The sequence below is a fragment of the Capsicum annuum genome, unplaced genomic scaffold (genome assembly GCF_002878395.1).
Source record: "Capsicum annuum cultivar UCD-10X-F1 unplaced genomic scaffold, UCD10Xv1.1 ctg82507, whole genome shotgun sequence".
Classification (NCBI taxonomy): Eukaryota; Viridiplantae; Streptophyta; class Magnoliopsida; order Solanales; family Solanaceae; genus Capsicum; species Capsicum annuum.
Window position 1 is genome coordinate 237,510 of NW_025893307.1, and position 25,301 is coordinate 262,810.

General features: G+C 33.5%; 1 long non-coding RNA gene across 1 annotated transcript; it reads left to right on the plus strand.

Annotated features, from left to right (window-relative positions):
• Positions 1 to 16,229: 16,229 nt before the first annotated feature.
• Positions 16,230 to 17,087, plus strand: LOC107855821. Its single transcript, XR_007051736.1, has 2 exons — positions 16,230 to 16,559; positions 16,631 to 17,087. It is a non-coding gene; the product is annotated as an uncharacterized LOC107855821 (long non-coding RNA).
• Positions 17,088 to 25,301: the final 8,214 nt, after the last annotated feature.

The window sequence follows — 25,301 nt, forward strand, 5'->3', positions numbered from 1 at the left end:
ATGACTCTTGGGAGATACTGAACTCTCGGACCACTCAAAAACTAGTTCATCAGGAAACTGAAACTTGACCACATGGGTACGACAGTCTATAGATACATAATAAGAATGAAGCCAATCCATACCCAAAATAAGGTCAAACTCTACCATGTCTAACTCTATCAAGTCAGCAAATATCACTCTATGAAGAACAGTAACAGGAGAATGTTTATACATTTGTTAGTAATAATTGACTCCCCTATTGGTGTGGAAACTAGGAAAGGCTCAGCAATCCTTTTAGGACTCATTTTGAAATTCACAGCTACAAATGGGGTCACATAAGAAAAACTTGAACCGGGGTCCAACAACACATAAACATCAAAGAAAAAGACATAGAGCATACCAGTAGCAACATCGAGAGAGTTTTCCTGCTCCTAATGGGATGGTAAGGAATAGAATCTATTTTGGCGCTGACCGCTAGTAGTGCTAGATGAAGCGCCCTGAGCAGGGGCGGGATGGGGTACAGGAGCTGGTGTACTAGTAGTTTGTGCTTGAGGTCGAGCATCTCTGTTCCCCTGCCTAGCATGTGGGAAATCTTTAAGGCTATGGCCCAGCTTTCCATAACCAAAACAATCCCTCTGGTCTACTAAGAACTCACTGGGATGGTCCCTACCACACTTAGCACAAGAAGGGTAGTGGGTCTGTTACTTATATTGTTCTGCAAACATAGAAGACCTGTTCCCTTGCTCCTGTCTACCTCTAGGCACGGGAGCACTAGCTGATGAAAGTGACAGTATAGGCGAACGACTCTAGAACTGTGGACAGTTCCCTCCATAGGACCTAGCCTGACTATACTTATGTTGCTCAGATCTAGCCCTCTTGTTACCCCTCACTCTATCTCTCTCTTATCTTGTCTGCCTCTATCTGTTGTACATGTATCATCAACCTAGATAGAACCATATCCTTATTTAATATTGCAGTCATACACTCCTTCAGTACCAAACCAGAAACACTTATCATGAACTTGCTCATACTAGCTCGGGTATCAAAAATAAAATTAGGAGCATACTTGGCCAATTGGTTGAACTTCAAGCAATACTCCTTAACAGTCATAAAGCCCTACCTTAAGTTCATAAAATCCTCAATCTTTGTTTTCTTCATCTCAAGAGGAAAGAACTTGTCCAATAATGCATCTTGGAACACCTGCCAAGTCATAGGAGAAACACCCTCACCTCTACCCTTCTTCTAGGATACCACCCAATCATAAGCCATGTCTTTCAATCTGTATGACGCCAGCTCAATACTTTCTTCCTCAAAAACATACATCACCTGTGTGATCTTTCTCACCCCCTCAAGGTATAACTGTGGGTCCTCACCTTCCTTAGACCCCTAAAACTCTGGTGGATTCATTCGTATGAAATCACGTATCCTAGCAGCATCTAAATCACCTCCCTGCTAATTTACAACTATGTCCTGGTTATTGGCCTGAACATTAGCAATGACTGCTTGGGCTAACGCTTGAAAGGCTTCCCAAAACTTAGCATGAGACACTGTCTCATTTAAGGGATCAACAGGCTGGGGTTGCTTATTATCATTTCTGCGGGCATTCGCTCTTCAGGGAGGCATTTTTTGAAATATGAGAGCGTGAATTATTAGATGAGAGGGACAACTGTAGGCATGATAGAATATGAAAGAAAAAAAACAACTTTTTCCTAAAACATCGCATAGCCTCTTGCTCATAGATATGGCACGCTACACACCGATGATCAAGACTCTACTCAACGCGGCTTGTCAGACTCTCTAGGACTCCTAAAAACTTAGGCTTTGATACCAAGTTTGTAACAACCCGAAATCTCCTCCCAGGATATCACATGGTGCTTAAGGCCACAAGTAGCCCCAAGCTAACCCTTTGAGCCTATCACTACATAAAATAACTCATTTCGAGAATAAATAAATAAAACACTGACACTATCTTATCAAATGATAGAAAATACAAAGAAAATACTTGGTCTAAATGACCACAATACTGGAAATCTTAACATACTAATAATCTGATAACTAGTCTGACAAAGCCTCTACTACTCAAGTCTACTAGAGAGCCATTGAGAAAGGTCCCCAACTGACTCAAACTGAACTAAAAGCAATAATATGTCTACTAACAATATTAAAATGCCTAAAGATAGGTCCTCAAACCATGAGGACTCACTACTGTAGAGATGTAGACAACGGTACTTGGAAATCACTGACAAGGCTGGGACTGAGCACCTGAACCTACATTATAAGACAATGTAGCACATAGATGTATATGTGGATCAGCACTTGGGAATATACTGAGTATATGGGGCTGTATGTATGTATATAAAATAATATCCATGATCTTTAATCAATTCATGAATGCAAATATGAATGACTCACATAGATTGAATAAGTCTAATGTAATAAGCTCATAAATCATGTAGAATAAAGCATGTAACACAAATCTCATGAGTCATTATACTTTAGCTTTAAAATCTACACTCTCCTCTTATTTTCATTACTCGAAGGCTGAAGGAAGCTCTAAACAATACTTTCAACTCATGTATATATCTCATGGAGAGTAAAACTTTTTTAATGCTCAAGAACATAGAACTCTTTTAACTCAAGACACTTGGAACTCAGAATTATATAACTTTTACTAGTAGAGACAACTACTTTCTTCTTGGGAAAATTTTACTTCAAGAAACTATTTCGAAAAACCTTATTAATAGGGAACAATACTCATTAGCTGTTTATTCACTATTTACTTATCTCAAAGCTTTAGGGAGGTTCTCTTAACTGACATAAACCATGCGAGCTACATGGAGTCCAACTTCTTGTCCTCCTAAGGAATAAACCTCATGTAGGAGAGAGGCGCCATACTCTTGCCAGGGAGTATAACCTCAACTTAGTAATCACTTATCTCAGCCTCAGGCCAATAAATCTCAATCCGACAATAGCACATACAGGGTATGAAACCATACTAACTTACTCAACTAAGTGCTAAATACTACTCTCTTTAGTTAGCTACACTCATCTCAGGGAAATCCACTTTAAAATAATCTCATGGTTTATAAGAACCTAACTATAAAATCTGTTATCTCATTTGGTAAAGTAAATTTCAAAGCTACTATGACCATTTAGGTCAAAACTTTCTCAATTATCTCAAAATACTCAAATCATGGGTGCTTATAGCACAAAAGTTCATAAAAATCAAAATTTCAAGTAGGGTTTAATGACCCATAATCAAATCACAAGTTAAGACTCATCAAAATGCATACTAGATGTCATAAGGATACACAAATCATGTAGAATCTGAAATGTTCAGTAATTTATCTTAAAATCTCAACATACTCATGTACTTCAATTTCTAGAACATTGGGAAATCTCAAAATCTCATGCATAGTAATAATGGGTATGAACCCTGCAATACCCTTTACTTTTTCCTAGCTCTAAATTATCCCAAGAATGTCTGAAGCTTTCTTTGAAAGATGAATCCACTTTTGTACACATTATGGCCGAAATACAGAAGGTAGTAAAACCACCCAGGTGCGATGGTGATGCCAACGGACCATCGGACTAGTGACGGACAGTTGCCCACGACCGTCGCAGCGAGCCAGTGTGACTACCTTCTACCCTGGATTGATGGTCCAAGCTGAAGGACCATAGAAATAGCAATGGATCATCACTCAAGTCATCGCAAAGGAAATAGTGAGGCTCTGTTCTACCAAGAAGTGATGGTTAGGACTAACGGATCATCGACCCAGTGATGGACCGTAGCACCCTATCATCGCACCAAGGCACTAAGTTCCAGTTTTGGTTCCAGTACGACGGTCAGTCCGATGGACCGTCGACGTAGCGACGGACCGTCACATGTTTCGTTCATTTATTTAATGCCATTTTTAAAGGGGATTTTTGGTCTTTTACCACCCTTTTATATACCTAGTTATATCTGACCAAAGCTTAGAAATTCATTATCTATCTACAACAACAAAATTAGGGGTTTTCCTTTAAGGTTAATCCCCAAGAAAAAAATCCAAATCCTCTTCAAGAACTAAGAGATTCAAATTTTTCAAATTCGAGAACTTCAAGAAACTCAACCCAGGTATGCATAGTGTTCATTAATGGACTTATTTTGTCCATGGAGCCCAAGAATCTCTTTTCAAAGTTCAATTGTATGGATTTCTTTATGAATTTCATGTTGGGTTGCTTTTGTTCATGTTGATAATAACCAATTGAATTCTAATCCATGTTAGGGGATCAATTTTATGTGGAATTGATTCGTATAAAGGTAGATTCATGTGGACCTATGATTAAAACCTTGGGATGATGAAATTGGAGTTGAATCATGATGTTTATTTGTTATATAATATTGTCTACATATACTATGCCTGCCATGTGTTTGATTAAATGCCTATGTGAAGGAAAAAATGCCCAACTAGTATGATCTTATGAAATCCCCAATTATGTACAAGCTTATGCATATCATATGTTTGATGAATTTCCTTAATAAATGAATTATGGGTTGCGATGTTGGTCATGTATTCAAGAAAGTCATGCTTTGTCAGTTTCTTTCCATCGAGTCCTAGGGGTACTTGTACCCAACAATTTAGCTGTATGCCTAGAGCCAGTGTCATGTTTTCACAATATCCTCAGTCAATCCATGGTCCATAGAATTCAGTCAGTCATGTGACTCAGGAAAGCTCAGTGATCCAGTAACCTCAGTAATCGTACAAACTCAGTTAGTTGTTAGATATCAGAGTATTCCATTAGTTAATGAAATTTAGTAAACTCAGCCCATGTTCAGATCAGTAAATCACGTTCAGTTTCTATTCAGATGGGAGTAGAAATTAGCGCCGAGTGAACCCAAGTCTGGGAACTCACCTGCCAGTACAGGGTGTGATTCTTAGAAGCAATCTTTGTATTCCAGAAATACGTAGCCAGCGTAGGTTGAGACATCATACCTACTAGTTGAGGGCAGATAAGGTGGCTTAACCTACTAGTTGAGGGTTCCTACCATTCTCATTAGAGTAACCTGCTAGTCGAGGGTCACTCACATGTTATTAGTTATATCAGTCATCAAAACTAAGTTACCATTCATATTAGTTATCAGTAAATTCATGTTATCACGATCTTATTTATAGTTCTATGTATTCATGCATGCATTCTCACGTTCATATTAGTCAGTTAGCTAGTATTGTTCAGACATATGAACCCCATGCATTTAGCATACCTCACATGCATACCAGTATATTCAAAGTACTAAAACATTTGTGCTATGGTGTCTTATACCATAGGTTCAGAGACACGAGATCCAGAGCATCAGTACATTCCAGTCTTAGCAGTCAGAGTTAGTAGTGAGTCCTGATCTTTCAAGGATATAATCATTACTTTATTATCTCATTAATTAATTTATTAGTTGGAGTTAGTTGGGGACATGTTCCATCAACTCCTTATTCAGACAATTTAATCAGTTAGAGGCTTTTCCGACTACCATGTTCAGTTAATTATTTCAGTTGTTTTGGGTATTTCATACCCCACCCATATGTTATGATTTATTAGATCATATGTTACATTTTGAACCTTATGGACTTTTAGTTCATGTTTCCGTATTATATAGTATATTATGCAGTATACAAGTACAAATATCAGTCATGGGTTAGCTTATGGTCTTTCGGGTCATGAGCACCATGTAGCATTTTGGGTACCAGATTTGGGGCGTTACAAACCCACACTTAAAATTCATAGAAAAACTCATAAAGTAATATATCTTTGTAATTTAAAACAAGTTTTGGGCACAAGGACGAAAGAATTATCCTTGTTCAAACCCCACATACCTTAGATTGTAACTTAGATGAACAAACTTACTTGAAACTTTTCTTCTTACTCTTAAGAAAGGGTTCTTGAAGCCTTCGACTTGGGGAACTCAAATCTCAACTCAATTTGTAGAATCTATGGTGAGTTCTTGAATTTCTTAGAGAAGGGTTTTAGGTTTGTTCTTGAGGAAGAAACCCTAGCCTTAGGATGTTTTGGGAGATAACGAAGTCATATGCTTCGTTTTGCATATATCTAAGTGTTAAAAGAGGAAAAAGGCCAAAAAGTCCTTTTAAAATGACTTAAAAATAATGAACGGAATTTGTGACGATTGGAGTGATGGTCCGTCGCTAGTCTGATGGCCCGTTGGATCATCCATCGCATGTTGGTAAAAAAAATACCACACTGCCTCAGTTGCGACGGCCTTAGTGGTGGTCTGTTGCTAGCTTGATGGTCTGTCATCTTGGATATCTCACTTAGTCCAGAAGAGGAAGTCACTGCCTTGGTTGTGACGGTTTGGGTGACGGTCCATCGTAAGTTAGACTGTTCATCCACCTGTCTGTCATACCTAGACGGTTCCTACTGCTCTTAGTAAAATGACCATAAATCTCAGCCCAATACCGAATTTGGACGAAATTTGTATCGTTGGAAAACTAATTCAGTTTCCCATATGATAGAAAGTCATTTTTAGGAAAATTCAATCAAGGTTAAAACACTAATCACTTGATAAGTCATTTCTTAATCTTTTCGGACTGAAATTACACTTCACTTGACACACTCTAAGGCTCAGACTATGAGGGAAGTTTTGCGGGGTCACTTAACACATTCGAGGTAGGTTATGACTTAACTCTTTTAGACTGAGTTAGGTAGTAAATGATGGAACAAAATGCATGTTAAGGGTGGGAACTAATCAAGAAAATGGCTATCTATGTGTTGTGCCTGTGTGGGGGCCTACATGTGATGTAATTGTTGAAATTGAGATATTGTGTGATATGCACGAGCGTATGGGATCCTATATGGTGTTGATAACCTTGAATGCATGTGCATAATTGTATTGTGTTTTTTTTAAATACCTATTGTGGTACCTTTGGTGTATTGATGAATTGTGATATACATATATAATGTGTGAAAATTCATGGATGAACGGAAATAGTAAGTAAATATTTGCTCACATGGTTATCAAAATATATTGTTGTGGTTGGTTGTGGAAATATATCATGTGGTTGGTTGTGGAAACACTCATTGTGATTGGTTATGAGCATTACATCATCATATCTTATTGTGAGCATTACATCATCATATCTTACTCATTCATGGAATAAATGGTATCACTGTGGGAATACCTGAGAAATATTGGCAACACCTTCTTATGATAAAAAATGTGACATCTTATAAAAACCCTTCCCGAGGGATATACCAGGAAGAAGATATGGATATATGAATCGTATATGGATTGACAAATCCCCATGTGTCCCACATCTGAAGGCTTTCCTTCATGTGTTCTTCTTATTGAAGGGAATTGTCATTTATCTAATTGAACTAAACATTGAATCTCTCTAGGCAGTTGTTGTAGAGAATACTAAAAAGTTTTGTTCCTATTCAATGATATCTATTTAGCGAAAAGTCAACTATTTAATTAGCTTCCTTAAACAGTGAGTAATATAAAAAAAATAGAGTCATCGTTATGATTGACAACTTTGGTAATCTTCTTTAGCTTCAGATATCTATATTTTTGTTTGTTATCATATTTGCCACCACCAAAGAATTCAATTCAATATTTTTTTTTCCAATTCCATACTATAGTTTCTCAAACAAGTATCGTTAATGTTTTTATATGTTTTTGGAAAATGGGTTTTTGATTCTTATTTTTTGAAAAATAATTAAAGTATAAAATATTGAAAATAGAATTGTCACTTAATTCTTAAAAGAAATTAAGAAAACTTGACCAAAGTAGAAATATTTTAACCGAGGAATCCATTAGAAGTTCAAAGATCTAAGTAAGAGTTCATATCTATATATGTATGTATGTATATATGTATGTATGCATGTATGTATGTATGTATATATTTTTCATTTATTGTAGATCAGACCAAGAAACATTGATATTGTGGAAGCCGCATATCGATGCAAAAGTCTATTTTGCTACCTTCCAGTAAAATGTTCATATCTTCTGGTTGAAAATTTTAAATTATGAATGGTTTGAAGAGTTTAAAACTAGACTTGAAGGATTTTGATTTGATAGCTAGTAGGTCTTCTAATTCTATATATATTTGGGAGATATGTGTGTCCATGTTAGACTATGTACGAGGTTATGTGAAATATTCCACCGTATTAAACCTTCAAGTTGAACTTTTATTTTAAGGCTTCATTTGTCCTCTTGATTTTAGTTTAACACTTCAAGTAACTTCATCTAAGTGTTTCTAGGTATAATCACTCATTTAAAATTATTCTCCGACATCCCATTGTCGAGTGACGTGAATCATAAGAATTTGAATGTAAATCATAATAATTAGCAATTTAAACTAATTAAAAAGATGTAAAATAAAATTAGTTGACTCTCTAAATTTTATAACTGCTAGATAAATTGGGATGGAAGAAAAATTACAATAAATCACAATAATTAATAATATAAAATATTTACAAAAATATTTTTAAAAAATTAGGTAACTCTCAAAATTGTATCAATAACACATAAATAGAGATAGAGAGTCTAACATATATTATTTAAAAATTATGTAAAAATTTACTATATATCACAATAGTTGACCTAAAAATATTCTTCACGTTGGGTCCATGTTAACACGGGTGATATCCTCCTAGTTTAATATACACACCAAGGTATGATATGGATCTATTGAGGAAGCTTTTGAAAGTGCTATTGGATTTGGGGAATGCATGCATATTTGTTAATAGGTAGTTAACCTACAAAAATTAGCATTGGAAAATTTCATACTTAACAAGATTTTTTTTCCGCAAACAAAATGCAAAAGAAAATTGAGTTTTTGAAGTATCAAGTCAAACTCATCCACCCAAAAGTATATCATTTAAATGATTGAGAACTACAAAATGATGGTCTAAAAGTAAAGAACTCAAACAATTTTGTAGATTATTAATTGTTTCATACTTATTTCATATCTATATATATAATAAATAAGAATAGTCTAGCCTACAATTATGTCAAGTAGCTGAAGGAGACATGCCATAAATATTTATTTTTTAATTAAATATAATTAATTTTCTAATACATAAATGACTTACAATATTTAATTTGGGGCGATATAATAAAGTCATGGTTGAAGCAACTGACAAGCATATCGAAACTGTTGCTTCTACAGAATAGAAATATATATGACCACAAAAATTAATTTATAGTACACACATACATTCTAAATATTTTAGAGTTGTCTTTTTTGTTTTTACAAACTTATTTTGAGTGTACTGTTCTTAAAAGACATTAAGCATTTAACTTCACAATGTAATATTATTTATAAAAGTAAGGAGTAATTTTAATTAATAAGATGTTAGCCATTATTTTCTAATACATTACCTTGGATGTTGTTGCAAAACGTCTTATTTATTAATATGGAGTTTTGATTTTTTCAATTCAAAATTCTAAAATATTCTTAATAAAAAGTAGGTAGTTCTTCTTTCTTTTATTATGCAAATTTTATACCTTTTTTTTTAATCTTCAATATTATTTTATATGAAACTAAAATCATAAAACTCACCATTAAAATATTTTTGGGACCTCAAAAGTTTGGGTGCATAAATCATTGGGACCTCAAAAATTTGGGTGCTTAAATCATAAAGTAACACCTACCCCACACATTTAAGGTGTTTAAATTAGCTCATCAAGACTTACGATTCAAATTCTGTTGATTCATGTCACCCGACGATGGGATGTTGGAGAGTAGTTTAAAATGAGTGATTACACCTAGAAACACCTAGATGAACTCACTTGAAGTGTTAGACTAAGAGCAAGAGGACAAATGGAGACTTGAAATAAAAGTTCAACTTGAAGGTTTAATATGGTGGAATATTTCAAATAACCTCATGTGTTGTCTAACTTGTACACACATACCTCCCAAATATATAAAGAATTAGAAGACCTACTACCTATCAAATCAAAGTCCTTCAAGTCTAGTTTTAAACTCCTCAAACCATTCATCATTCAAACTTTTCTACCAGAAGACATGAACATTTTACTAAAATGTAGCAAAATAGACTTTTGCATCGATATGAGACTTCCTCAATATCCATGTTTCTTGGTCTGATCAACAATAAATGAAAAATACATACACACATATATGATTTTGTAGACACTCTTTAAGTGTCTTTAAAACTTTCTTAAATTTGTTATTAGAAATCTCACTAAAATCTTAAAGATCTACTAATGCATTCCTCGGTTAAAACATTTCTAAGTTGATAAAGTTTTCTTAATTTCTTTTAAGAATTAATTGATAATTCTGTTTTTAATATTTTTAGAGTTTAATTAGTTTTCAAAAAATAAAAATTCAAAACACTAAGGATACTAGTTTGAGCAACTATAATATGGAATTGGAAAAAAAATATATGAAATTGAATTCTTTAGTGGTGGCAGATAACAAATAGAGATACTGATATTTGAAGCTGAAGAAGATTATCTAAGATATTACTCAGTGCAACAGTGGTACTTATTTTGATATTACCCCTTGTTTCAGGGAAGCTAATTAAATAATCGACTTTTTGCTAAGCTAACATCGTCTAATAAAAATAAAACCTTTTTTCTTTTCTACAACAACAACCTAGAGAGGTTAAATGTTTAGTTCAATTAGATAAATGTAAATTCCTTACAATAAGAAGAATACATATAAACTTATAAAGTGTAAAGATTAATGGGCCTAGTTCATCATTTTAAATGATTATAGCAATGACAATTTGCCAAGGATCCTTAAGGTTGACTATTACATGTATAAATTGAATTCAAGGATACATTGTAAGAGCTTGCAAGCGTATTTCCTCTTCACCTACAAGTTTATCAGAACACTTTTATGTCATTTGATAAATTAAAAGACTTATTGAATGGTGATCAAAAGTTGAGAAATCAAAGTTATATATGTATTTGATTAAGACATTTAAGTGCTATGTACTGTGAAGTCGGGTAAGATGAGTAACTCTGACCTTAAGTAGAGAAAAAGGGGGTGTCATGAGTGCATTTGGGAGGCGATAAAGAAGGGTGGTGATATACCATCCTCCAAGCCTAGTGGAATCATGGAAATATGAAGTTGACCTTTGTCAACTCTAAATATTGAGTTTGGTCAAACTTCCTAAATTTTTAATTTTCAAGATGAAAATGGTATTTATTATATTATACTAAATGTGTCACCTATTTCCACAAGACATAAGTATCTAATCACATGTCACAGCTATGGGGAGGGTACAGTACAAAAAAGAAGAAACAAAATTATAAAATGGTCTTGAGAAACATTATAAATATTTCTCATGGTCAATTCTAATCTTTAAGTACTCTAGAATTCAATTCAAGGGTCCAAACCAGTCTCGAGTGCCTCGCGAAGTTGTAAACCAGCCAACCAAACAATAAATAACTTCTCAGACTTAGTGAAATTGTCAAAACTTAAAATCTACCTCCTCAATCTCAGTTGTTGAATCTGAACAAACTTTTTGAGTTTGGAACATATAAAACTCATCAATAATACATTAGATTATAGTAAGAAAAATATCACCTATCTCTACAAGTCATAAGAAACTCACCAAAGTTATGGGTAGGGTCAAACATGAGAAAAAAAGTAAAAAAAAATACAAAATAACCTTGGGAGTCATTACAAGCTGCTAATAGAGTAGAGTTTATTTTATTAGGATACCCATATAAAAAAAAAAAGGAAAAGTACACCATAAGACCTTATACTTCATAGTTAAGATCATGGCGGAATATAGGACTAAAGACATGACAACAACTTATTAAACAACTAAAAGTAAAAGGACAGCAACCAACCAATAGATAGACTCATATATTAAAAGACACAGACTTCACTAACAATCCAAAAGTAAATAAAATAAGATGGATAAACTATTCTATAATGACAACCTAATCTATAACCTCCATTTAATTGTAAATTAATTATTCGGAGAGGCCTTCTCATCATATGGTTCAGCAAAACCATTCAATTAATTCATCGTATAGTTTTCTCAGAAGAAGACTAAAGTAGAGCAACAATATTGGTGCTTGTGGTTTGATCCTTGCGATGACTTAGGAAATTATCTATTAATTCACTGATATTGTTAGAGGAATCATAAGCATAAATTCCATATAGGAAAAAAATAACAAAAGCAACATGCCCTCCTCTTGTAATCGAAAGCTTATCTACTTTCTTGATAAGACTTTTTATTCCCTCTTTTGGAAGCTGCAAAGCGTGCTGCTTTAGAATCTAACACCTTTATTTTAGTGTTTTTTTGGGACACTCTTTTATTTTTCGCCATTACAAAGGTTTAAAAGAGCAGTAAAAAGGCGTTTTGATCATTGAAAAGAAAAATATTTAATTTATAGGCACAATATTCTTTTTACTTCATGGTCAAATTTAGCCAATTAATTAATTAATTGTATATTTTGTAATCTTTTTAAGAGATTTAAATCAAATCACACGATGACTCTAAGTTTTGAACAAACTTGAGTTATATTTATTCCAATCAAGTCACATCTTCTAATTTTCCTTTAATAGATTACTCTATTTTAAAAATAAACTATTTTAGTACTTTCTTTACAACATAAACACATTAATTTTTTAATTATTTTTGCAATTTTTTGGAAGGTTGGTAGTTTGGTCATTAAATATTTTAAGCTGAAATTGTTGCTCCCTCAATTTTTAAATAAGCAGTTATTTTAGCTTGGGCGCACCCCTTAAAAAAATACCTATTCTATAAAATAAGTCCTCTTTGGGCTTAGACCCAAAGAACATCGGAGGGTTCATTTGAGTGAAATGTCAGACTCTAGTTGTTGTTGTATTCGCAGCTGGGTTGGCTGGTGCAACTACTTTCTGGTTATTTTGAGCTGACATTGAATGGAATAATGCTGTGAAAGTAGCCCTAAACTCAGCATGGGAGACCTGTTCATTTAGAGGGTCTTCTGGGACTAGTGGTGGTGTTTGTTGATTATCATTCCTCCTTCTGTTTATTCTCGTGGGAGGCATTTTCTGTAGATGGGTAGAGGACGAGTTAGATAAATAATTTTAATAGAGTTCACACTCTATCAGACGACATGAATTCTGAAAGAAGTAAAACTTTTCCTAAGGCATTTTGTAGCCTCTCACTCATAAGTGTGGCGACTCTACTCAATGCGGCTATCGGACACTATAGGTAATCTTAAACCTAATATTCTGATACCATGTTTGTCACGATATGAGACTGCCTCTTAGTCATAACACGATGCTTAGAATAACAAGTGACCCCAAGCTAACTCATGGCCTGGAACGACACTAAGAATACTGAAGAAATAATAAGGTACTGAGTGAAAAACTAAACTAAAATAAATAGATAATAGCAGTGATATTGAAATTAATATTGAATATCAATTTTAAGACTGTTTGGAATACCCAATGTGCTTAAATATAACTAGCAGTCTAAAAGCCTCTAAATCATATGAGTTGTTGGGATAAGCCCTCAACTAACTCCAATTGCTTGAAACTAAATAATAGATATCCAAAGGGACTATGGAGTTAATCCTAATCTGACGGGTGACCCCTTATAACCTAAGGTGGCTCCATAGTTCTTGAACTTGGGGATTTTTACTGAAGGTCTCAAACTAACTAATGGAAGAGCCTTTATCCCTACATTCACTCAGTGCTAAGTACTAATCCTAATGAAATACACTGAGAACTGATTACACTTATTATAATAATATCCTGGAGATAATAATTACTGGATATTCTAAAATATGCTCAAATATATGTAAACTGGAAAATATGGTATTTACAACTATATGCATGCTTTCCTAGGTATTGACTGTACATAATCCACCAACTTTAAACATAACAATATTAAACTGAAACATCATGAGGAATTTTAGGATTAAGCCCAAAACTTAACAATTTAGCATCATATAGGATTTCATGATTTTGAGTATAGAAAAATGCTTATCTTATGGGGAAACATATATTCATGGTTAAATTCAAGAAATAAGCTGAGAAATTATAGATACCATGCTTTCCATGGAACCCTAAACTTTAAGGGTAAATTTAACTTGAGAATCTAGTGTTTTTTTGGGACTCAATGGATGGAGCAGACAACCACCACTTTTTCTATTTAACACTGAGACAACCGTAGTTTATTCCTAACAACCAGTTGTCATCAAGAGTCATATCAAGGGACTGAGACTTTGGGTTTCCCACCATTGTAACAGCAAGTCCTTTTGACGACATGAGTAGTCTGATAACGAGTCATGTCATGGAGTTTTTATCGAGGGACTAAAATTCTGATTCCTCACTATCATGATGACAAGTCCTCCTGACTACTCATATGGTCTTACAATGAGTCGTTGTCAGAGCCGTCATCACTTGCAGCTTGATAGTGCCTCAGTAATTTAGCAATAACTTTTTATTTCGATATCGGACTAAGGTTAAATTGGTGACGTTTGAAACATAATTCAATTTTCTATCCCTTGGTGGGTCTCATGATCAGAAACTAGGGTATTACAAATAATATATATATATATATATATATATATATATATTTGCATATAATCAAAGGATGAAAGCTAACCAATAATGAAAGCTAAAATCTCGAGGCTCATAACCAAGAATGAAACCTAATACTAGCATAACAATGTATCTAATCAAAGAATGACTAAACATAGGATGATATATCAATAACATATCTTACTATGAGAAATAAAGGAATCAAAAACTTACCAAAAATCTTGGCTACGAGTCCAAACCATCTTGTCATGAACTAACCATAATATCCAACAATAAAGTAACAGGCTAGTCCGGATAAAAAATAGCCTAATCGGGCCCCCATAAGCTCGAAAGGTAAAAGAAACCATTCAAAAAATAACAACCATAGTTATACCTATACAACCCTCTCCCATAACACCAATAGATATAAGAATCAAAGAATTATATTGGTGATAGGCGATGTACATGAATAAATGAATGCAAGAAAAATAGGTGATACCATAGCCAATCGGAGTGCCATAATGAATGATGTTAATACACCTCCTCTAACTCAGTATCTCACAAAAAAGGACCTATGGCGTTCATCCTTCCCACATTGTTGCTCACGGATGAAGGGACCATAAGAAACTCGAGATATCCTTAATCAGTGTTTGGTCATGAACCAGGACTCAATAACTATCATAATCAAACTACTTCTATCAGTACTGGAGAGATATATAAGTATAATAAGTGCACAGACTTGAACCGTGACTAAAATAATATAAACTTGTAAATTCATTGCCTGAGATCAACTTTGAAACTAAATTGGCATAACAACATAGAAGGGTCTGAATCTCCCTTGATCGATGTAAATTGTAGTAGTTAAAGAGTGAATTGATAATGGATTGAAATCATCCTCGATTTAATCTTCAAAACAACTCATCTAGTTTTAAAAGCTCAAAAATAATAAAACAAGGTGGTACCCCTCCCATTGTAATAGAATTTACTTTAAAAGTGAAAAGTGGAAATAAATTCCCCTCTAGAAAATAGTAGTAAAATCAAAGTTTTGGTTGGATATTGATACGAAATAAATATGGAATATGAAAAAATTAATAAGATACAAAATTAACTCTTTTTTTTTTTGTTAAATATCAAGTAACTAGTTCTCAAGAAGCCACTTGGCATAATTATAGGTTAGATTATTCTCCTTTATATTATATATAGATATTAAATAAATTTGAAATAGTTAATAATCTATTTTTTTGTTGCCAAATTTCCTTTATTATATATACATAGATATAAAATAAATATGGAACAAATATAAAACAATTAATAATCTACAAAATGAATATCTTGTTGTCAAATGTCAAGTAGCTAGTTCTCAAAAAGTCACTTGGCATAATTATAGGCTAGACTATTTTTCTTTATTATATAAAGATATGAAATAAATATAGAAAAAATATGAAACAATTAATAATCTACAAAATTATATTTTTTTGTCAAATCTCCTTTATTTGGTATATAGATATGGAATAAATATGAAAAACAATCAATAATTCTTAAAATTATTTTTTTTTTGTCAAATGTCAAGTAGCTAGTTCTCAAAAGTTACTTGGCATAATAATATGCTAGATTATTCACCTTTATTATATATATAGATTTGTTTTTTGGTTTTAATATACTTTTTATTAATAATCATATCAAAATCCCCAAATCCACAAAACAATACAATTCTGTCAGGTCAAACCGACCCGACCCAATATGTAGTAAATAAAAAGAAACAAGTAGGGTTTCCAAAAAGGAGCTAAGACCACTCCTTTCATTATCTTCACTCTCCGCCACTGCTCCATTGCTTTCTTTGACAATACAAAGTTTGAGTTGCTACTGCTTTTGATCATCAATACCATCCCTTGGTGTTGTTAGTACCTTTCGTCTTCCAGCTAGCAAGAGTAAACTTCCTTGGTTCTTTTCCTTTTTTGCCTTACTGTTCTTTGAAGATACTGTTGACCATCTCCTTTTTTTAGCTGAGAATCCAATGTGAAGGTGAAATTTACCATTTTGGTGCTAAAAAGGTGGGTTCAATCCACTGAGAATTGATCAATCCACTTGGTAAGTAACTCTTCTTACTATGTTCAGCTCCACCTTCTAATATTTCATCTAACTTGTTCCTCCATGGATAGTTGACAAAGGGAGGGAGATTGTAAGGAACTCAGACCCACTGACAACTTGTAGATATCAATTTCCTCAGCTGTACTTCATGAAGACCTAACCTCCGACCCCCCTGATCTACTGAGAGGTTATTTTTTCTTGCTACGTTAGTTAGGCTAAGTAGTGTTTTCATTTTTTTGCTTACCTCTCTGATTTGTAAATATGGTGCAGTAGACTTGTCCTCCTCTGTTTGTTGTTTACTTCCCCACTAGTAGCCTTAGATATGGACATTGCTACTTGTCACTGTTAAGGAGCCTCCTACCCATGCCTGAGAGTTGATTGAAATTTATTTATGTAATGAACTCTTCCTCCAATGCTAAATTAGCCAAGTAATCAGCTAGTTGGTTACCTTCTCTAAATGTATAAATTATTTGAACTTGATTTGTAGCCAAGAATTGCCATATTTGCAGGATTGTATCCTCTAATCTCCATGGAATCCCCCACTCCTTAACTGGTATTTTCTGCATGAGAAATGAATCTGTCTGTATTATTATGTTACTGTGGTCTGTTGATCTGCATATTTTGTTGCACTTATATGAATATTTTATTGTGTCACCCCTAATTAATTTTTGTGGCCATTTAAGCATTAAAAAATTATTAATATTTTATAAAAAAAATATAAAATACAAACAAAATGATATATCAACATAAAATATTTGATTAACTATTTAACCCATATTTGCATGATATGAATATCTTGATTAATGCTACAAATTTATTTATGGTTTTGAATTCGAAAGAGAGGGTTATGCATATTGATAAACACTCATCTCTATGAAGGGACACAGAGTACATGTATTAATAGTAATATTTGGTGTATCAAAGTTGATAAAGCCATTGTGTCTGTAGCCTTTCCTACAGAACCTACAGATTAGGTTTATGTTCTTGATGTAAAAAGTGGGTATAAGCAGGAGGCCAGGAGCAATAAATTGATTTCTTTAGTGAGATATCAGGTGTGTCTGTTAGTATCGTTACAGAGTCATTTTCATTGGAGTCTGGGATCACACATATGCTAGCCTTCTTGAATTTGAACAATGGCACAATTACTCCTACTTGATATAATAATCTGAACATTCTAGTGTGTTACTTTTGATATGTTTACTTGGCTTGAAGTGGCACTGACTTAACTTCGTAAATTTTTTTATGGATTTCGCTATAAATTTGTTGTGCAATTTAAGTTTGTCCCATAAGTTGTGTACCATTTCTAAGTATTAGAATTTAGAAGATGCAGAATAGAGGGATACATGGAAAGGGTTAGACTCCAGTGATGTGAAAAAAAAAACTTAAGAAGTGTTGTTTCTATAAAACATAGGACAGAAACTTTATGCTATGTTTTAATTCAGTTCTAAACTTATGTTTGACCCATCGAGTTGGTTTACCTCAAATCCTACTTCTACATTATGATAACTCTCCCTTGGACATGCGATTTGTGGAGATGTTTTTCATGGCCAATCAAAACCTGAAAAAATCTTTAATGGAGGGAAATTAAGGATTGATTGGTGGAGCTAGTGGATTTTCTTCAATCTCTAATTGAGATAGAAACAGTGGAGTGAAGGTGACAATGATTGGAAAGACTTAGTCTAACATGGAGATGGGACTTATTTTCTGCCATATAGTCGACCTAAATAGATTATTTGGGACTAAGACATAGTCTTTGTTGCTTGCGTGTCAAGGGGATTCATATTACCGATCTTAAATTATTTGGAATTGAGGCCTGGGGATTCATATAGGATATAGATAATCCGTACTTGTTTGGGATTGAGGAGTAGTTATTGTTTGGGTATAGTGCAGAATTCGGTTTATGTTGGAATGAGAAGAGAAAACTTTGTACTTCACTGAGAAAGTTCAAATCTTGTGCTGTGGGAGTGAATAATAAACTTGCTTAGTTGGGACTTTTTGAGTGGTCTATTTGCCGAACTGGTAGCTGCTCTAAAGTATGGACCTTTCTACTAAAAGCTTCTTGGAGATTTATAGCAACTTATTATTTTCCTTGATCTCATCTCTCTTTCCAGATAATTGTGGTATTTGCAGTTGCATTTACTTCAAATGAAAATCACTTTTAAAATTTTTGTTGTTAGCAGCAGTAGACAACATGTTCAAATATGAAGTTATTGTTTCATATTACTCTATTTTCTTCATTCTGATTTTATCTATCAAGACAACCTGAACTTGTTTAGTCTTGATGCAACTTTTAGGTATATCTAAGTTATGTCCAGTAAGAGAGTTGATGCAGAGTTACTCATTTCTTTCCATATCTAAGCTATCAAAAAGGTTTGACACTATATTGTATGATTTTAAATATCTCATAAGTTATTCTTGATGAAAGGGTTAGTGAATTCTTTTATTTAAACTTACTCCTAGTCACTATGAGGTAAATATTTGAGGAACAGATGTGGCTATTATCTTTCGGAGTCATTTCTGCATTAAACAATTATTATATTAAATCAGCAGATGATAAATGAGGTATAAAACATCACTGATGAAGTGTTAAAAAGTGTTGTTTCCATAAGGCATAGGGCAGAAGCTTTATCTTGTATTTTGATTCAGTTCTAAAGTAAACTGTTATCGTTGGCCTAGAGTAGAGTCTACCAAATTTAACTTTAATATGGTATTACCAAATATTGTACCAAACCTAAGTTTAATTTACCGATTACCGAATTACCAAACCAAAGTTTAATGGTATGGTATTTGGTATGTACTTTCATTTACCGATTATCGAATTACCGAACCCGAATTATGATAATACCAAACCTAATACCGAACACCCACCCCTAATTATAGTACACAATAAACTCGAAATAATTCTAGTTGATCATATTTTGAACTTTAATTTCGTAAAAGATATGATATTGCTCATAAACACAACTATCATGTCATTTGACTCGAACGAATCCTCCTCCAAAATATTAAAAATCATTGTATGGCATGATTTAAGTGTAGCATGATAGGTTTGCCTTTTAAAGTCATTAGCATTGAACTCATTGTATTTTTAAAGTTATGGATTCATATCTACTATTAATTGTAATTTTAGTTGTATTTTTACACCTAAAATCATACTCCACATTAAATATATTGTGTTCATGTTATGATACCAAGGCCACACAAGTGGTTATTGGGTTGACAAGAATTGTTGGGTTACGAACAAGCAATTGGACTAGGTTAATTTGAATTTCAGGTTGAGTAGCTAATGTGAGGACAATTCCATAGTAGTATGTGATTCAGGCTTTATGTATTTTCCTAGAAAAGAGATGAGAAATCTTCCTTTATGCTTGAGGAATTTGGATCGAACCTGAGGTTTTCACTGCCGACAGTGGTGGCGTCGTCGTTGTTGTTGAATTTAAAAGGATTTTGAAGGGGAAGAGCGAATCGAGACATTTTTTTCTCTCTTCAATTTGGTAATTTCTCTCTTATTATTATTATTTCTTTTTCCTTCTTTAAAAAAGTTTTTTTCTTCCATTTATTTTTTTTGTTTGAAAGAAAATATATTATTTGCACTTGTGTCAAAGGTTTTTTGAAAATAGACTTTTTATCTTTATGAGGTAGTGGTAAGGTTGTGTACGATCTTCCTTCTTCAGATTTCCTTTGTGGAATTTCACTGAGTATGTTGTTGTTGTTGTTTGAAAGAAAGATATTATAAGTTGATGTTTGATCATAAAAATTGTGAAATTTGAAGAAAAAATGATGTAAATTGTATTTTAAAACTGAAGTTTTATTTGTATATAGATACTAATGTGAGTTATGTTTAAAATTTTAGGAGTGATTTGAAGTGAAAATAACATTTTGGAGATTTTTAAATTTAAAAAGTTGAAACATATTCTATGGTCAAACAAGCACAAAAATGATAAAAATGGTGTTTGAAAACAGTAGTAGTATGTGTAAATGAATACATATTAGAGTTATATTTGATTTTTTATGACTGATTTGAAGTGAAAACATCTTTTTAGAATTTGTCACGATCCAAATCCATTTCTGGCCATGACGGGTATCTCAAGCCCACCAAGGGTCGGAGACCACTCCCTTAGCCATATCTCAAGAGCAAAATAAAAGTAAACAATGGAAGCCAACCAAATCAATGATAGATAAATAAAATCAAAAGAAAATCTAAAGAATCAAAGTAAGATAACAATGATATCCAGATCCTGTCCACAAAAGCCTCTAAATCAAGAATATCAACTACGTCGGAACATACCTCGACTATGACCAAAAAGAATTCAAAAGAATTAAGATAATTAGGAAACTAATGAAATAACTGGGCCTTCCGAAGGAATGGAGGCTCACTACTTCACAACTGATCAACAGAAGTACCCAACCACCTAACACTACACAGGAGCAACAGAAAAGTCCTCCGATGAAATGATGCAGCATCCGGTGATGGTCAGTGAAGAGAGCACTGACATGTAACTCAGGGGATAGGGATAGAATAATGCATTACCAAAATCCAATCATAAACCACATGCACCATATTCATATACATCTATATAGGATGCTGTTGTAACACCCTACATTTTTTAGCTAGAAATCAAATCGTCGTTCCTATGTGTGTAAACTATAATCCATGATTTATATTTGAATATATATGCCATGATATTTATCCTAGTGGGTGAAGTGCTTATGAGGTGAAAGATGTTCATAGAAATCACTTGGAGCAAAGTTGAGCTAAGAGCCTTTGATTCGACCAAATTTTGGTATTTGATTCTACAAGGGTTAGCTTTGAATGTGTATAACTCTTTACATGTTTTTAATTTTGCATCTCAATACCCATCAAGTTTTAGATAATTGAATTAGCTTTTCAACGATACTAATTTCGGCGTAAACCAATATCCGACCGAAAAGTTATGACAATGCTAAGGCCATGCATCGTCTGGAAATCGCAAATAGCCACTGCATGAGGTGTGCTATTGGTATATGACGCACAACCTCAGGTGTGTGATTGGCATGCATCGCCCAGCAATAGCACAATGCCAAAAAAATTTCAATTTTGACTTATTTAAAGGGCATTGAGGTCTTTTCACACCCCTAACTCATTTCTAATAATTCTTAAATAATTTAAGGGGCCTTAAATCATGATTTTTCTACTTAACTCTAATCATTCAGTAAATGATTCAAAATCCTTCCCCTCTTTCCAAGAACAAAATCCAAGTTTCATCTCTCAAGAACTCAAGGATTCAGGTTCTAATCTCAAAGCTTTCTTCAAGAATTCATCTAATTAAGGTATGTGGGGTTTTGAACAAGGTTAATCTTTCATTATTGTGCCCGAAAGTATAATTTTCAAGTTAAATTTACATATTTTAAGTTAGGTTTTATTTGAAAATTTTCATGTGTTGAAAGCATAGCATTACCCTGTGATTTAAAGGACTAAAGAGTATAAGAGTTGTACTTGTTCATGTTTTAAACTACAAGTTTGTTGTTTTGTCTTGAATTTCATTATTTTGATGAGAAATTGCTATCTCCCAATTTTAATATGTCCCCATGCTTAAATTTATGTATTGAACTGTCCAATTTTTTGGGTCTTTGAATTTGACTCCATATTACTGTTTTAAGAGTTGTTATCATATTTTAGTAATCATTTAGTGCTGGTGGGTTATGAACATACGATACCTATGTGTTATTATATGTTTCATTTTCAAGTAACAAGTTGGTCTGAATCATAATTTTATCACTATGTTAATATCATTATTTTTATAATGAACTCACAAGTATTATTTTATGTTAAATATATCAGTTCACATGTTCATGATTTCTTCAAGGTTATGCATGCACTATTATTTTTAGAATACCATGACTTAAGCTTATCATTTATTAGTGTGTGAACTAGCTTGTGTTTCAGTGTCTTTCAGTTGGGAGTAGGATTTAGCACCGAGCGAACCTAGGGATGAGGGCTCACCCGCATGTTAGGACTGGGTCCTTAGTAACAGTCTTTAAGTTCCAGAACTATGTAGCCATCTTAGGATTATGAGATATCACCCACTAGTTTAGGACTGATACTCTCTTAGGGGTCACCCGCCAGTTTAGAACTGACTCCCTAGTCCTTTGGTACTCACGATTAGTGGATTTACACAGACATGTGTTAGTACCCATGGGAAGGTACTGACACCCTTCCAACTGAGATTACAGGTTGGACCCCGATTAGCTCAAATTGGGGCATGTTAGTTACATGATACCTCCTACAGTTTCAGCTAGTATTCAGTTTATCTCATTTCAGGTTTGTATGAACAAGTATTCAAACATCAGTTATTCAGTTATTCAAATATCAGTTATTTAAATTATTTTAGTACATGTTTTACTTGTTCATGCATTCTTAGTTTTACATGTTCATGTTTTCATGTTTAGTATCCATATATGACCCTCAGTTCAGTTTTACAATATGTTCAGCTTTGCATTAGATTTACATACAGTATTCATGTTTTACCGCTTTCCAGCTTCAGTTCTACTTATTCTACAAAAGTAAGGATTTAATAAACTTAGTGTAGTGATTCACCAGCTTATCAAATTATGTTTGTTACTCATGTTTTAAGATACTTCAAATTCCAGTTGATTTTAGTCTCTTGGTGAGTCTACTTGCACTTAGTATGCATCTTTTAAGATTTTGTATCTACGCAGTTTTACTTATTTCATTCACCCCTACTTACTCAGTACATTCCAAAGTACTGATCCACATATATGTCTATGTGTTATATTGTCTCATAATGTAGGTACCAGTTGTAGCTCACACATCATAATCAGATAGTTTGTAGCTTCCAGCCAACATATGATGGGTTCTCTTGTTTTGGGGCGTTTATTCAGTTGTAGTTCATGTTCTATCTTGTTATTATCATATGTATTAATTAGTGGTAGTTGGAGGCATGTCCCAACTCTCTTTAGTTAGTATAGTAAAGGCTTTATAGATAGTCAGTCAGAGTCGTTACATGTAATTCAAGTTTCATTCTTCAATTTTATCTCAATGTAAACTATGTCAATATTATACTTATTCAGATTTCCCTATGATCATGTTTTCGCTCAACAAATTTAGTTTTTATACAATTTAAATCAGTTGCTCATGCAATATGCCAGTTCATGGGTTATCTTGGAATCACTTATGGTTCCAAGTACCGTGTTTCGACTAGGGGGTAGTCTCAGGTTGTGATAAACTTGGTATCAAAGCCCAGAGTTCAAGTGTCCTTGGGTGTATATGAAGCCGTATCTAATAGAGTCTTACGGAATGGTACAGATACATTTGTACTTTTCTTTGAGAGGCTACAGGACATTTAGAAGATATTTCCCTTCTTTCATATCTCAGATCATTATGTAGAGATATTCTCTAAGAAACTTATATAGATTCTTGTCTTGCTCTATTCATGCTAACTTTGCCTTATTTCCAAGGTACCAAAAATAGTGAAGCTTAAATTCCTATCGATAGAGTTTTCTCAAACAGTCCCCACAGATAGCTATAGGATTACATGTTGGCTCAAAAAGTACCCTATCAGTGCCTTTATGTTCCAAAGTATCAAGGATTTCATTCATGTTCATGAAAATCGTGCACTAAGCCAAAGTTAAATGTGCCCCTAGACCCCTTCTCAGAATCCTATGACAACAGATAACCTAGAGTTAGAAGCATGAACCTAGAAGTTTAATTGCTATAAAGTAGAGATAGTGCTCTCTGAATTTAGTAGATTTGTATCCATAGGGCTAGTTGTATGAAGGTAAATTAGTAGGCTTGAAATAGTGCTTGCAAGAATTTAAGTTGGTTGATTCAAAATTATATGTTCTTGATGTTGCATATATTGGTGTAATGGTAATTCTCATGGTTTAGGAAAAATATAAGTTTAGAGATGGGATATTAGTAAGCTATGAAGAAAAAAGGAAAATTATGTGTTTAGTGAGGCAAGTGTGTTGTCAAGAAAGGTATAAGTATGTGATGATTGTTGAAGCTAAGAAAGTTAAGGATGGTATAAATTAAGGGAGTTTTCATGAATGAAGTTAGTATGGTTCATTAAAAGTTTGGGAGTACCCATGTTAAGTGTTACAATCTAAGTTTGAATATTGGAAGATTGAGCTAGTACAAATAAGAGTGGAAATTCTAAATAGTGTGAACTTAGGATACGGTGATACTCCTGAAAATTCTAAGTTAGTTAATTTTTAAGTTAATATATGATGAATATTAGGGCTATAGAAAGTTTAGAGTTGAATCTCAGAAGGAAGTTTTAGTAGTAGGTTTTACATTTTTAGGTGTAGCTTTTTAGGGTGAGTTTATTATTGATGTGTATTGCTATATCTTAGACTCTAAAGTAAAGTGGGTGAAGTTCAGTTAGAGTTTATTAAGTGGTTCACAGACTTAGAATGATGGCTTAAAGCTAAGAGGGAGAGGATAGAACAAGTAACCAAGTCAGACTCTCAGATTCTAGTAGTGATACCAGTGTATTATAAAACATCAGTAGGGGAGAAATATACCCGACCCATTCTTATCTCAGCAAAAATTTTTGTACTTTAACTATCATGACATCCACTTATGCCTTACATGTCAGCTCCATGATCATAACTCATATTCATGGACTTTCCATAGAATCATGTACTCTTCCTGTTCCTAGTAGAAGGAGTTCCAGTTCACTCAGTATTATGAATCATATTCCATGAATTTATAAACTCCAAAATCAGGTCATAAAGCTC